This window comes from Semicossyphus pulcher, unplaced genomic scaffold (genome assembly GCF_022749685.1).
Source record: "Semicossyphus pulcher isolate SPU_LCO1_2020_fin unplaced genomic scaffold, fSemPul1.0.p SCAF_11, whole genome shotgun sequence".
Lineage (NCBI taxonomy): Eukaryota > Metazoa > Chordata > Actinopteri > Labriformes > Labridae > Semicossyphus > Semicossyphus pulcher.
In genome coordinates this window covers 3128635-3137974 of record NW_027211615.1, presented here as the reverse complement: position 1 = coordinate 3137974, position 9340 = coordinate 3128635, and the positions used below count along the sequence as shown (strand labels likewise).

General features: G+C 46.3%; 29 non-coding genes and 1 pseudogene across 29 annotated transcripts; all 30 read left to right on the top strand.

Annotated features, from left to right (window-relative positions):
- Positions 1-27: 27 nt before the first annotated feature.
- On the top strand, positions 28-146 carry LOC138586197 (5S ribosomal RNA). The gene has a single exon (XR_011306288.1). It is a non-coding gene; the product is annotated as a 5S ribosomal RNA (ribosomal RNA).
- A 215-nt stretch (positions 147-361) lies between these two features.
- Positions 362-480, top strand: LOC138586196 (5S ribosomal RNA). Its single transcript, XR_011306287.1, has one exon. It is a non-coding gene; the product is annotated as a 5S ribosomal RNA (ribosomal RNA).
- Positions 481-662: 182 nt separating this feature from the next.
- On the top strand, positions 663-781 carry LOC138586726 (5S ribosomal RNA). The gene has a single exon (XR_011306788.1). It is a non-coding gene; the product is annotated as a 5S ribosomal RNA (ribosomal RNA).
- A 182-nt stretch (positions 782-963) lies between these two features.
- LOC138586195 (5S ribosomal RNA) lies at positions 964-1082 on the top strand. Its single transcript, XR_011306286.1, has one exon. It is a non-coding gene; the product is annotated as a 5S ribosomal RNA (ribosomal RNA).
- Positions 1083-1331: 249 nt separating this feature from the next.
- Positions 1332-1450, top strand: LOC138587638 (5S ribosomal RNA). The gene has a single exon (XR_011307631.1). It is a non-coding gene; the product is annotated as a 5S ribosomal RNA (ribosomal RNA).
- A 182-nt stretch (positions 1451-1632) lies between these two features.
- LOC138586194 (5S ribosomal RNA) lies at positions 1633-1751 on the top strand. The gene has a single exon (XR_011306285.1). It is a non-coding gene; the product is annotated as a 5S ribosomal RNA (ribosomal RNA).
- Positions 1752-1933: 182 nt separating this feature from the next.
- LOC138586630 (5S ribosomal RNA) lies at positions 1934-2052 on the top strand. The gene has a single exon (XR_011306696.1). It is a non-coding gene; the product is annotated as a 5S ribosomal RNA (ribosomal RNA).
- A 182-nt stretch (positions 2053-2234) lies between these two features.
- LOC138586193 (5S ribosomal RNA) lies at positions 2235-2353 on the top strand. The gene has a single exon (XR_011306284.1). It is a non-coding gene; the product is annotated as a 5S ribosomal RNA (ribosomal RNA).
- Positions 2354-2535: 182 nt separating this feature from the next.
- LOC138586192 (5S ribosomal RNA) lies at positions 2536-2654 on the top strand. The gene has a single exon (XR_011306283.1). It is a non-coding gene; the product is annotated as a 5S ribosomal RNA (ribosomal RNA).
- Positions 2655-2836: 182 nt separating this feature from the next.
- LOC138586190 (5S ribosomal RNA) lies at positions 2837-2955 on the top strand. The gene has a single exon (XR_011306281.1). It is a non-coding gene; the product is annotated as a 5S ribosomal RNA (ribosomal RNA).
- A 215-nt stretch (positions 2956-3170) lies between these two features.
- On the top strand, positions 3171-3289 carry LOC138587065 (5S ribosomal RNA). The gene has a single exon (XR_011307111.1). It is a non-coding gene; the product is annotated as a 5S ribosomal RNA (ribosomal RNA).
- Positions 3290-3471: 182 nt separating this feature from the next.
- On the top strand, positions 3472-3590 carry LOC138586449 (5S ribosomal RNA). Its single transcript, XR_011306525.1, has one exon. It is a non-coding gene; the product is annotated as a 5S ribosomal RNA (ribosomal RNA).
- A 182-nt stretch (positions 3591-3772) lies between these two features.
- On the top strand, positions 3773-3891 carry LOC138586964 (5S ribosomal RNA). The gene has a single exon (XR_011307015.1). It is a non-coding gene; the product is annotated as a 5S ribosomal RNA (ribosomal RNA).
- Positions 3892-4106: 215 nt separating this feature from the next.
- LOC138586188 (5S ribosomal RNA) lies at positions 4107-4225 on the top strand. Its single transcript, XR_011306280.1, has one exon. It is a non-coding gene; the product is annotated as a 5S ribosomal RNA (ribosomal RNA).
- A 182-nt stretch (positions 4226-4407) lies between these two features.
- On the top strand, positions 4408-4526 carry LOC138586467 (5S ribosomal RNA). Its single transcript, XR_011306542.1, has one exon. It is a non-coding gene; the product is annotated as a 5S ribosomal RNA (ribosomal RNA).
- A 182-nt stretch (positions 4527-4708) lies between these two features.
- Positions 4709-4827, top strand: LOC138586187 (5S ribosomal RNA). The gene has a single exon (XR_011306279.1). It is a non-coding gene; the product is annotated as a 5S ribosomal RNA (ribosomal RNA).
- Positions 4828-5009: 182 nt separating this feature from the next.
- On the top strand, positions 5010-5132 carry LOC138587364 (5S ribosomal RNA; annotated as a pseudogene).
- Positions 5133-5314: 182 nt separating this feature from the next.
- Positions 5315-5433, top strand: LOC138586186 (5S ribosomal RNA). The gene has a single exon (XR_011306278.1). It is a non-coding gene; the product is annotated as a 5S ribosomal RNA (ribosomal RNA).
- Positions 5434-5682: 249 nt separating this feature from the next.
- On the top strand, positions 5683-5801 carry LOC138586185 (5S ribosomal RNA). The gene has a single exon (XR_011306277.1). It is a non-coding gene; the product is annotated as a 5S ribosomal RNA (ribosomal RNA).
- A 182-nt stretch (positions 5802-5983) lies between these two features.
- Positions 5984-6102, top strand: LOC138586184 (5S ribosomal RNA). Its single transcript, XR_011306276.1, has one exon. It is a non-coding gene; the product is annotated as a 5S ribosomal RNA (ribosomal RNA).
- A 182-nt stretch (positions 6103-6284) lies between these two features.
- LOC138586183 (5S ribosomal RNA) lies at positions 6285-6403 on the top strand. The gene has a single exon (XR_011306275.1). It is a non-coding gene; the product is annotated as a 5S ribosomal RNA (ribosomal RNA).
- Positions 6404-6585: 182 nt separating this feature from the next.
- LOC138586182 (5S ribosomal RNA) lies at positions 6586-6704 on the top strand. Its single transcript, XR_011306274.1, has one exon. It is a non-coding gene; the product is annotated as a 5S ribosomal RNA (ribosomal RNA).
- Positions 6705-6919: 215 nt separating this feature from the next.
- On the top strand, positions 6920-7038 carry LOC138586181 (5S ribosomal RNA). Its single transcript, XR_011306273.1, has one exon. It is a non-coding gene; the product is annotated as a 5S ribosomal RNA (ribosomal RNA).
- A 182-nt stretch (positions 7039-7220) lies between these two features.
- LOC138586180 (5S ribosomal RNA) lies at positions 7221-7339 on the top strand. Its single transcript, XR_011306272.1, has one exon. It is a non-coding gene; the product is annotated as a 5S ribosomal RNA (ribosomal RNA).
- A 182-nt stretch (positions 7340-7521) lies between these two features.
- On the top strand, positions 7522-7640 carry LOC138586386 (5S ribosomal RNA). The gene has a single exon (XR_011306467.1). It is a non-coding gene; the product is annotated as a 5S ribosomal RNA (ribosomal RNA).
- A 215-nt stretch (positions 7641-7855) lies between these two features.
- On the top strand, positions 7856-7974 carry LOC138586178 (5S ribosomal RNA). Its single transcript, XR_011306270.1, has one exon. It is a non-coding gene; the product is annotated as a 5S ribosomal RNA (ribosomal RNA).
- Positions 7975-8156: 182 nt separating this feature from the next.
- On the top strand, positions 8157-8275 carry LOC138586177 (5S ribosomal RNA). Its single transcript, XR_011306269.1, has one exon. It is a non-coding gene; the product is annotated as a 5S ribosomal RNA (ribosomal RNA).
- A 215-nt stretch (positions 8276-8490) lies between these two features.
- On the top strand, positions 8491-8609 carry LOC138586176 (5S ribosomal RNA). The gene has a single exon (XR_011306268.1). It is a non-coding gene; the product is annotated as a 5S ribosomal RNA (ribosomal RNA).
- Positions 8610-8791: 182 nt separating this feature from the next.
- On the top strand, positions 8792-8910 carry LOC138586538 (5S ribosomal RNA). The gene has a single exon (XR_011306609.1). It is a non-coding gene; the product is annotated as a 5S ribosomal RNA (ribosomal RNA).
- Positions 8911-9092: 182 nt separating this feature from the next.
- LOC138586175 (5S ribosomal RNA) lies at positions 9093-9211 on the top strand. The gene has a single exon (XR_011306267.1). It is a non-coding gene; the product is annotated as a 5S ribosomal RNA (ribosomal RNA).
- The last annotated feature ends 129 nt before the right edge of the window (positions 9212-9340 follow it).

The window sequence follows — 9340 nt, the reverse complement described above, 5'->3', positions numbered from 1 at the left end:
AAAGGCCCGATTGAACACACAACTGTCGCTTACGGCCATACCACCCTGAACACGCCCGATCTCGTCCGATCTCGGAAGCTAAGCAGGGTCGGGCCTGGTTAGTACTTGGATGGGAGACCGCCTGGGAATACCAGGTGCTGTAAGCTTTTTAATTTTTCTGTGATGGACAGGAGAGGTGCTGATGCTGCAGGCCTTGAAAAAGTTTGATCAGACACTCATGTGCAAGAATGCATTGAATTCATCATAGAAAAAAACCATGACAAAATCTTTGACGAAAACTATAAACAACGTTAAAATTACAGCCACATTCTTGCTGCACCATGCCACGTCTTTAAAAGGCCCGATTGAACACACAAGTGTCGCTTACGGCCATACCACCCTGAACACGCCCGATCTCGTCCGATCTCGGAAGCTAAGCAGGGTCGGGCCTGGTTAGTACTTGGATGGGAGACCGCCTGGGAATACCAGGTGCTGTAAGCTTTTTCATTTTTCTGTGATGGACAGGAGAGGTGCTGATGCTGCAGGCCTTGAAAAAGTTGGATCAGACACTCATGTGCAAGAATGCATTGAATTCATCCTAGAAAAAAAACACAGTAACATATGAAGAGATTAAAAAGTGCCCAAATGCATTTTTAAAAGGCCCGATTGAACACACAACTGTCGCTTTCGGCCATACCACCCTGAACACGCCCGATCTCGTCCGATCTCGGAAGCTAAGCAGGGTCGGGCCTGGTTAGTACTTGGATGGGAGACCGCCTGGGAATACCAGGTGCTGTAAGCTTTTTCATTTTTCTGTGATGGACAGGAGAGGTGCTGATGCTGCAGGCCTTGAAAAAGTTGGATCAGACACTCATGTGCAAGAATGCATTGAATTCATCCTAGAAAAAAAACACAGTAACATATGAAGAGATTAAAAAGTGCCCAAATGCATTTTTAAAAGGCCCGATTGAACACACAACTGTCGCTTACGGCCATACCACCCTGAACACGCCCGATCTCGTCCGATCTCGGAAGCTAAGCAGGGTCGGGCCTGGTTAGTACTTGGATGGGAGACCGCCTGGGAATACCAGGTGCTGTAAGCTTTTTCATTTTTCTGTGATGGACAGGAGAGGTGCTGATGCTGCAGGCCTTGAAAAAGTTTGATCAGACACTCATGTGCAAGAATGCATTGAATTCATCATAGAAAAAAACCATGACAAAATCTTTGACGAAAACTATAAACAACGTTAAAAATACAGCCAAATTCAAGAATGTGGTGGGGCAGATGCCCCACCGCATTCTTGCTGCACCATGCCACGTCTTTAAAAGGCCCGATTGAACACACAACTGTCGCTTACGGCCATACCACCCTGAACACGCCCGATCTCGTCCGATCTCGGAAGCTAAGCAGGGTTGGGCCTGGTTAGTACTTGGATGGGAGACCGCCTGGGAATACCAGGTGCTGTAAGCTTTTTCATTTTTCTGTGATGGACAGGAGAGGTGCTGATGCTGCAGGCCTTGAAAAAGTTTGATCAGACACTCATGTGCAAGAATGCATTGAATTCATCCTAGAAAAAAAACACAGAAACAAATGAAGAGATTAAAAAGTGCCCAAATGCATTTTTAAAAGGCCTGATTGAACACACAACTGTCGCTTACGGCCATACCACCCTGAACACGCCCGATCTCGTCCGATCTCGGAAGCTAAGCAGGGTCGGGCCTGGTTAGTACTTGGATGGGAGACCGCCTGGGAATACCAGGTGCTGTAAGCTTTTTCATTTTTCTGTGATGGACAGGAGAGGTGCTGATGCTGCAGGCCTTGAAAAAGTTGGATCAGACACTCATGTGCAAGAATGCATTGAATTCATCCTAGAAAAAAAACACAGTAACATATGAAGAGATTAAAAAGTGCCCAAATGCATTTTTAAAAGGCCCGATTGAACACACAACTGTCACTTACGGCCATACCACCCTGAACACGCCCGATCTCGTCCGATCTCGGAAGCTAAGCAGGGTCGGGCCTGGTTAGTACTTGGATGGGAGACCGCCTGGGAATACCAGGTGCTGTAAGCTTTTTCATTTTTCTGTGATGGACAGGAGAGGTGCTGATGCTGCAGGCCTTGAAAAAGTTTGATCAGACACTCATGTGCAAGAATGCATTGAATTCATCCTAGAAAAAAAACACAGTAACATATGAAGAGATTAAAAAGTGCCCAAATGCATTTTTAAAAGGCCCGATTGAACACACAACTGTCGCTTACGGCCATACCACCCTGAACACGCCCGATCTCGTCCGATCTCGGAAGCTAAGCAGGGTCGGGCCTGGTTAGTACTTGGATGGGAGACCGCCTGGGAATACCAGGTGCTGTAAGCTTTTTCATTTTTCTGTGATGGACAGGAGAGGTGCTGATGCTGCAGGCCTTGAAAAAGTTTGATCAGACACTCATGTGCAAGAATGCATTGAATTCATCCTAGAAAAAAAACACAGTAACATATGAAGAGATTAAAAAGTGCCCAAATGCATTTTTAAAAGGCCCGATTGAACACACAACTGTCGCTTACGGCCATACCACCCTGAACACGCCCGATCTCGTCCGATCTCGGAAGCTAAGCAGGGTCGGGCCTGGTTAGTACTTGGATGGGAGACCGCCTGGGAATACCAGGTGCTGTAAGCTTTTTCATTTTTCTGTGATGGACAGGAGAGGTGCTGATGCTGCAGGCCTTGAAAAAGTTTGATCAGACACTCATGTGCAAGAATGCATTGAATTCATCCTAGAAAAAAAACACAGTAACATATGAAGAGATTAAAAAGTGCCCAAATGCATTTTTAAAAGGCCCGATTGAACACACAACTGTCGCTTACGGCCATACCACCCTGAACACGCCCGATCTCGTCCGATCTCGGAAGCTAAGCAGGGTCGGGCCTGGTTAGTACTTGGATGGGAGACCGCCTGGGAATACCAGGTGCTGTAAGCTTTTTCATTTTTCTGTGATGGACAGGAGAGGTGCTGATGCTGCAGGCCTTGAAAAAGTTTGATCAGACACTCATGTACAAGAATGCATTGAATTCATCATAGAAAAAAACCATGACAATATCTTTGACGAAAACTATAAACAACGTTAAAAATACAGCCACATTCTTGCTGCACCATGCCACGTCTTTAAAAGGCCCGATTGAACACACAACTGTCGCTTACGGCCATACCACCCTGAACACGCCCGATCTCGTCCGATCTCGGAAGCTATGCAGGGTCGGGCCTGGTTAGTACTTGGATGGGAGACCGCCTGGGAATACCAGGTGCTGTAAGCTTTTTCATTTTTCTGTGATGGACAGGAGAGGTGCTGATGCTGCAGGCCTTGAAAAAGTTTGATCAGACACTCATGTGCAAGAATGCATTGAATTCATCCTAGAAAAAAAACACAGTAACATATGAAGAGATTAAAAAGTGCCCAAATGCATTTTTAAAAGGCCCGATTGAACACACAACTGTCGCTTACGGCCATACCACCTTGAACACGCCCGATCTCGTCCGATCTCGGAAGCTAAGCAGGGTCGGGCCTGGTTAGTACTTGGATGGGAGACCGCCTGGGAATACCAGGTGCTGTAAGCTTTTTCATTTTTCTGTGATGGACAGGAGAGGTACTGATGCTGCAGGCCTTGAAAAAGTTTGATCAGACACTCATGTGCAAGAATGCATTGAATTCATCCTAGAAAAAAAACTCAGTAACATATGAAGAGATTAAAAAGTGCCCAAATGCATTTTTAAAAGGCCCGATTGAACACACAACTGTCGCTTACGGCCATACCACCCTGAACACGCCCGATCTCGTCCGATCTCGGAAGCTAAGCAGGGTCAGGCCTGGTTAGTACTTGGATGGGAGACCGCCTGGGAATACCAGGTGCTGTAAGCTTTTTCATTTTTCTGTGATGGACAGGAGAGGTACTGATGCTGCAGGCCTTGAAAAAGTTTGATCAGACACTCATGTGCAAGAATGCATTGAATTCATCATAGAAAAAAACCATGACAAAATCTTTGACGAAAACTATAAACAACGTTAAAAATACAGCCACATTCTTGCTGCACCATGCCACGTCTTTAAAAGGCCCGATTGAACACACAACTGTCGCTTACGGCCATACCACCCTGAACACGCCCGATCTCGTCCGATCTCGGAAGCTAAGCAGGGTCGGGCCTGGTTAGTACTTGGATGGGAGACCGCCTGGGAATACCAGGTGCTGTAAGCTTTGTCATTTTTCTGTGATGGACAGGAGAGGTGCTGATGCTGCAGGCCTTGAAAAAGTTTGATCAGACACTCATGTGCAAGAATGCATTGAATTCATCCTAGAAAAAAAACACAGTAACATATGAAGAGATTAAAAAGTGCCAAAATGCATTTTTAAAAGGCCCGATTGAACACACAACTGTCGCTTGCGGCCATACCACCCTGAACACGCCCGATCTCGTCCGATCTCGGAAGCTAAGCAGGGTCGGGCCTGGTTAGTACTTGGATGGGAGACCGCCTGGGAATACCAGGTGCTGTAAGCTTTTTCATTTTTCTGTGATGGACAGGAGAGGTGCTGATGCTGCAGGCCTTGAAAAAGTTTGATCAGACACTCATGTGCAAGAATGCATTGAATTCATCCTAGAAAAAAAACACAGTAACATATGAAGAGATTAAAAAGTGCCCAAATGCATTTTTAAAAGGCCCGATTGAACACACAACTGTCGCTTACGGCCATACCACCCTGAACACGCCCGATCTCGTCCGATCTCGGAAGCTAAGCAGGGTCGGGCCTGGTTAGTACTTGGATGGGAGACCGCCTGGGAATACCAGGTGCTGTAAGCTTTTTCATTTTTCTGTGATGGACAGGAGAGGTGCTGATGCTGCAGGCCTTGAAAAAGTTTGATCAGACACTCATGTGCAAGAATGCATTGAATTCATCCTAGAAAAAAAACACAGTAACATATGAAGAGATTAAAAAGTGCCCAAATGCATTTTTAAAAGGCCCGATTGAACACACAACTGTCGCTTACGGCCATACCAGTACTACGGAACACGCCCGATCTCGTCCGATCTCGGATGCTAAGCAGGGTCGGGCCTGGTTAGTACTTGGATGGGAGACCGCCTGGGAATACCAGGTGCTGTAAGCTTTTTCATTTTTCTGTGATGGACAGGAGAGGTGCTGATGCTGCAGGCCTTGAAATAGTTTGATCAGACACTCATGTGCAAGAATGCATTGAATTCATCCTAGAAAAAAAACACAGTAACATATGAAGAGATTAAAAAGTGCCCAAATGCATTTTTAAAAGGCCTGATTGAACACACAACTGTCGCTTACGGCCATACCACCCTGAACACGCCCGATCTCGTCCGATCTCGGAAGCTAAGCAGGGTCGGGCCTGGTTAGTACTTGGATGGGAGACCGCCTGGGAATACCAGGTGCTGTAAGCTTTTTCATTTTTCTGTGATGGACAGGAGAGGTGCTGATGCTGCAGGCCTTGAAAAAGTTTGATCAGACACTCATGTGCAAGAATGCATTGAATTCATCCTAGAAAAAAACCATGACAAAATCTTTGACGAAAACTATAAACAACGTTAAAAATACAGCCAAATTCAAGAATGTGGTGGGGCAGATGCCCCACCGCATTCTTGCTGCACCATGCCACGTCTTTAACAGGCCCGATTGAACACACAACTGTCGCTTACGGCCATACCACCCTGAACACGCCCGATCTCGTCCGATCTCGGAAGCTAAGCAGGGTCGGGCCTGGTTAGTACTTGGATGGGAGACCGCCTGGGAATACCAGGTGCTGTAAGCTTTTTCATTTTTCTGTGATGGACAGGAGAGGTGCTGATGCTGCAGGCCTTGAAAAAGTTGGATCAGACACTCATGTGCAAGAATGCATTGAATTCATCCTAGAAAAAAAACACAGTAACATATGAAGAGATTAAAAAGTGCCCAAATGCATTTTTAAAAGGCCCGATTGAACACACAACTGTCGCTTACGGCCATACCACCCTGAACACGCCCGATCTCGTCCGATCTCGGAAGCTAAGCAGGGTCGGGCCTGGTTAGTACTTGGATGGGAGACCGCCTGGGAATACCAGGTGCTGTAAGCTTTTTCATTTTTCTGTGATGGACAGGAGAGGTGCTGATGCTGCAGGCCTTGAAAAAGTTTGATCAGACACTCATGTGCAAGAATGCATTGAATTCATCCTAGAAAAAAAACACAGTAACATATGAAGAGATTAAAAAGTGCCCAAATGCATTTTTAAAAGGCCCGATTGAACACACAACTGTCGCTTACGGCCATACCACCCTGAACACGCCCGATCTCGTCCGATCTCGGAAGCTAAGCAGGGTCGGGCCTGGTTAGTACTTGGATGGGAGACCGCCTGGGAATACCAGGTGCTGTAAGCTTTTTCATTTTTCTGTGATGGACAGGAGAGGTGCTGATGCTGCAGGCCTTGAAAAAGTTGGATCAGACACTCATGTGCAAGAATGCATTGAATTCATCCTAGAAAAAAAACACAGTAACATATGAAGAGATTAAAAAGTGCCCAAATGCATTTTTAAAAGGCCCGATTGAACACACAACTGTCGCTTACGGCCATACCACCCTGAACACGCCCGATCTCGTCCGATCTCGGAAGCTAAGCAGGGTCGGGCCTGGTTAGTACTTGGATGGGAGACCGCCTGGGAATACCAGGTGCTGTAAGCTTTTTCATTTTTCTGTGATGGACAGGAGAGGTGCTGATGCTGCAGGCCTTGAAAAAGTTTGATCAGACACTCATGTGCAAGAATGCATTCAATTCATCATAGAAAAAAACCATGACAAAATCTTTGACGAAAACTATAAACAACGTTAAAAATACAGCCACATTCTTGCTGCACCATGCCACGTCTTTAAAAGGCCCGATTGAACACACAACTGTCGCTTACGGCCATACCACCCTGAACACGCCCGATCTCGTCCGATCTCGGAAGCTAAGCAGGGTCGGGCCTGGTTAGTACTTGGATGGGAGACCGCCTGGGAATACCAGGTGCTGTAAGCTTTTTCATTTTTCTGTGATGGACAGGAGAGGTGCTGATGCTGCAGGCCTTGAAAAAGTTTGATCAGACACTCATGTGCAAGAATGCATTGAATTCATCCTAGAAAAAAAACACAGTAACATATGAAGAGATTAAAAAGTGCCAAAATGCATTTTTAAAAGGCCCGATTGAACACACAACTGTCGCTTACGGCCATACCACCCTGAACACGCCCGATCTCGTCCGATCTCGGAAGCTAAGCAGGGTCGGGCCTGGTTAGTACTTGGATGGGAGACCGCCTGGGAATACCAGGTGCTGTAAGCTTTTTCATTTTTCTGTGATGGACAGGAGAGGTGCTGATGCTGCAGGCCTTGAAAAACTTTGATCAGACACTCATGTGCAAGAATGCATTGAATTCATCCTAGAAAAAAAACACAGTAACATATGAAGAGATTAAAAAGTGCCCAAATGCATTTTTAAAAGGCCCGATTGAACACACAACTGTCGCTTACGGCCATACCACCCTGAAGACGCCCGATCTCGTCCGATCTCGGAAGCTAAGCAGGGTCGGGCCTGGTTAGTACTTGGATGGGAGACCGCCTGGGAATACCAGGTGCTGTAAGCTTTTTCATTTTTCTGTGATGGACAGGAGAGGTGCTGATGCTGCAGGCCTTGAAAAAGTTTGATCAGACACTCATGTGCAAGAATGCATTGAATTCATCATAGAAAAAAACCATGACAAAATCTTTGACGAAAACTATAAACAACGTTAAAAATACAGCCACATTCTTGCTGCACCATGCCACGTCTTTAAAAGGCCCGATTGAACACACAACTGTCGCTTACGGCCATACCACCCTGAACACGCCCGATCTCGTCCGATCTCGGAAGCTAAGCAGGGTCGGGCCTGGTTAGTACTTGGATGGGAGACCGCCTGGGAATACCAGGTGCTGTAAGCTTTTTCATTTTTCTGTGATGGACAGGAGAGGTGCTGATGCTGCAGGCCTTGAAAAAGTTTGATCAGACACTCATGTGCAAGAATGCATTGAATTCATCCTAGAAAAAAAACACAGTAACATATGAAGAGATTAAAAAGTGCCCAAATGCATTTTTAAAAGGCCCGATTGAACACACAACTGTCGCTTACGGCCATACCACCCTGAACACGCCCGATCTCGTCCGATCTCGGAAGCTAAGCAGGGTCGGGCCTGGTTAGTACTTGGATGGGAGACCGCCTGGGAATACCAGGTGCTGTAAGCTTTTTCATTTTTCTGTGATGGACAGGAGAGGTGCTGATGCTGCAGGCCTTGAAAAAGTTTGATCAGACACTCATGTGCAAGAATGCATTGAATTCATCATAGAAAAAAACCATGACAAAATCTTTGACGAAAACTATAAACAACGTTAAAAATACAGCCACATTCTTGCTGCACCATGCCACGTCTTTAAAAGGCCCGATTGAACACACAACTGTCGCTTACGGCCATACCACCCTGAACACGCCCGATCTCGTCCGATCTCGGAAGCTAAGCAGGGTCGGGCCTGGTTAGTACTTGGATGGGAGACCGCCTGGGAATACCAGGTGCTGTAAGCTTTTTCATTTTTCTGTGATGGACAGGAGAGGTGCTGATGCTGCAGGCCTTGAAAAAGTTTGATCAGACACTCATGTGCAAGAATGCATTGAATTCATCCAAGAAAAAAAACACAGTAACATATGAAGAGATTAAAAAGTGCCCAAATGCATTTTTAAAAGGCCCGATTGAACACACAACTGTCGCTTACGGCCATACCACCCTGAACACGCCCGATCTCCTCCGATCTCGGAAGCTAAGCAGGGTCGGGCCTGGTTAGTACTTGGATGGGAGACCGCCTGGGAATACCAGGTGCTGTAAGCTTTTTCATTTTTCTGTGATGGACAGGAGAGGTGCTGATGCTGCAGGCCTTGAAAAAGTTGGATCAGACACTCATGTGCAAGAATGCATTGAATTCATCCTAGAAAAAAAACACAGTAACACATGAAGAGATTAAAAAGTGCCCAAATGCATTTTTAAAAGGCCCGATTGAACACACAACTGTCGCTTACGGCCATACCACCCTGAACACGCCCGATCTCGTCCGATCTCGGAAGCTAAGCAGGGTCGGGCCTGGTTAGTACTTGGATGGGAGACCGCCTGGGAATACCAGGTGCTGTAAGCTTTTTCATTTTTCTGTGATGGACAGGAGAGGAGCTGATGCTGCAGGCCTTGAAAAAGTTGGATCAGACACTCATGTGCAAGAATGCATTGAATTCATCCTAGAAAAAAAACACAGTAACATATGAAGAGA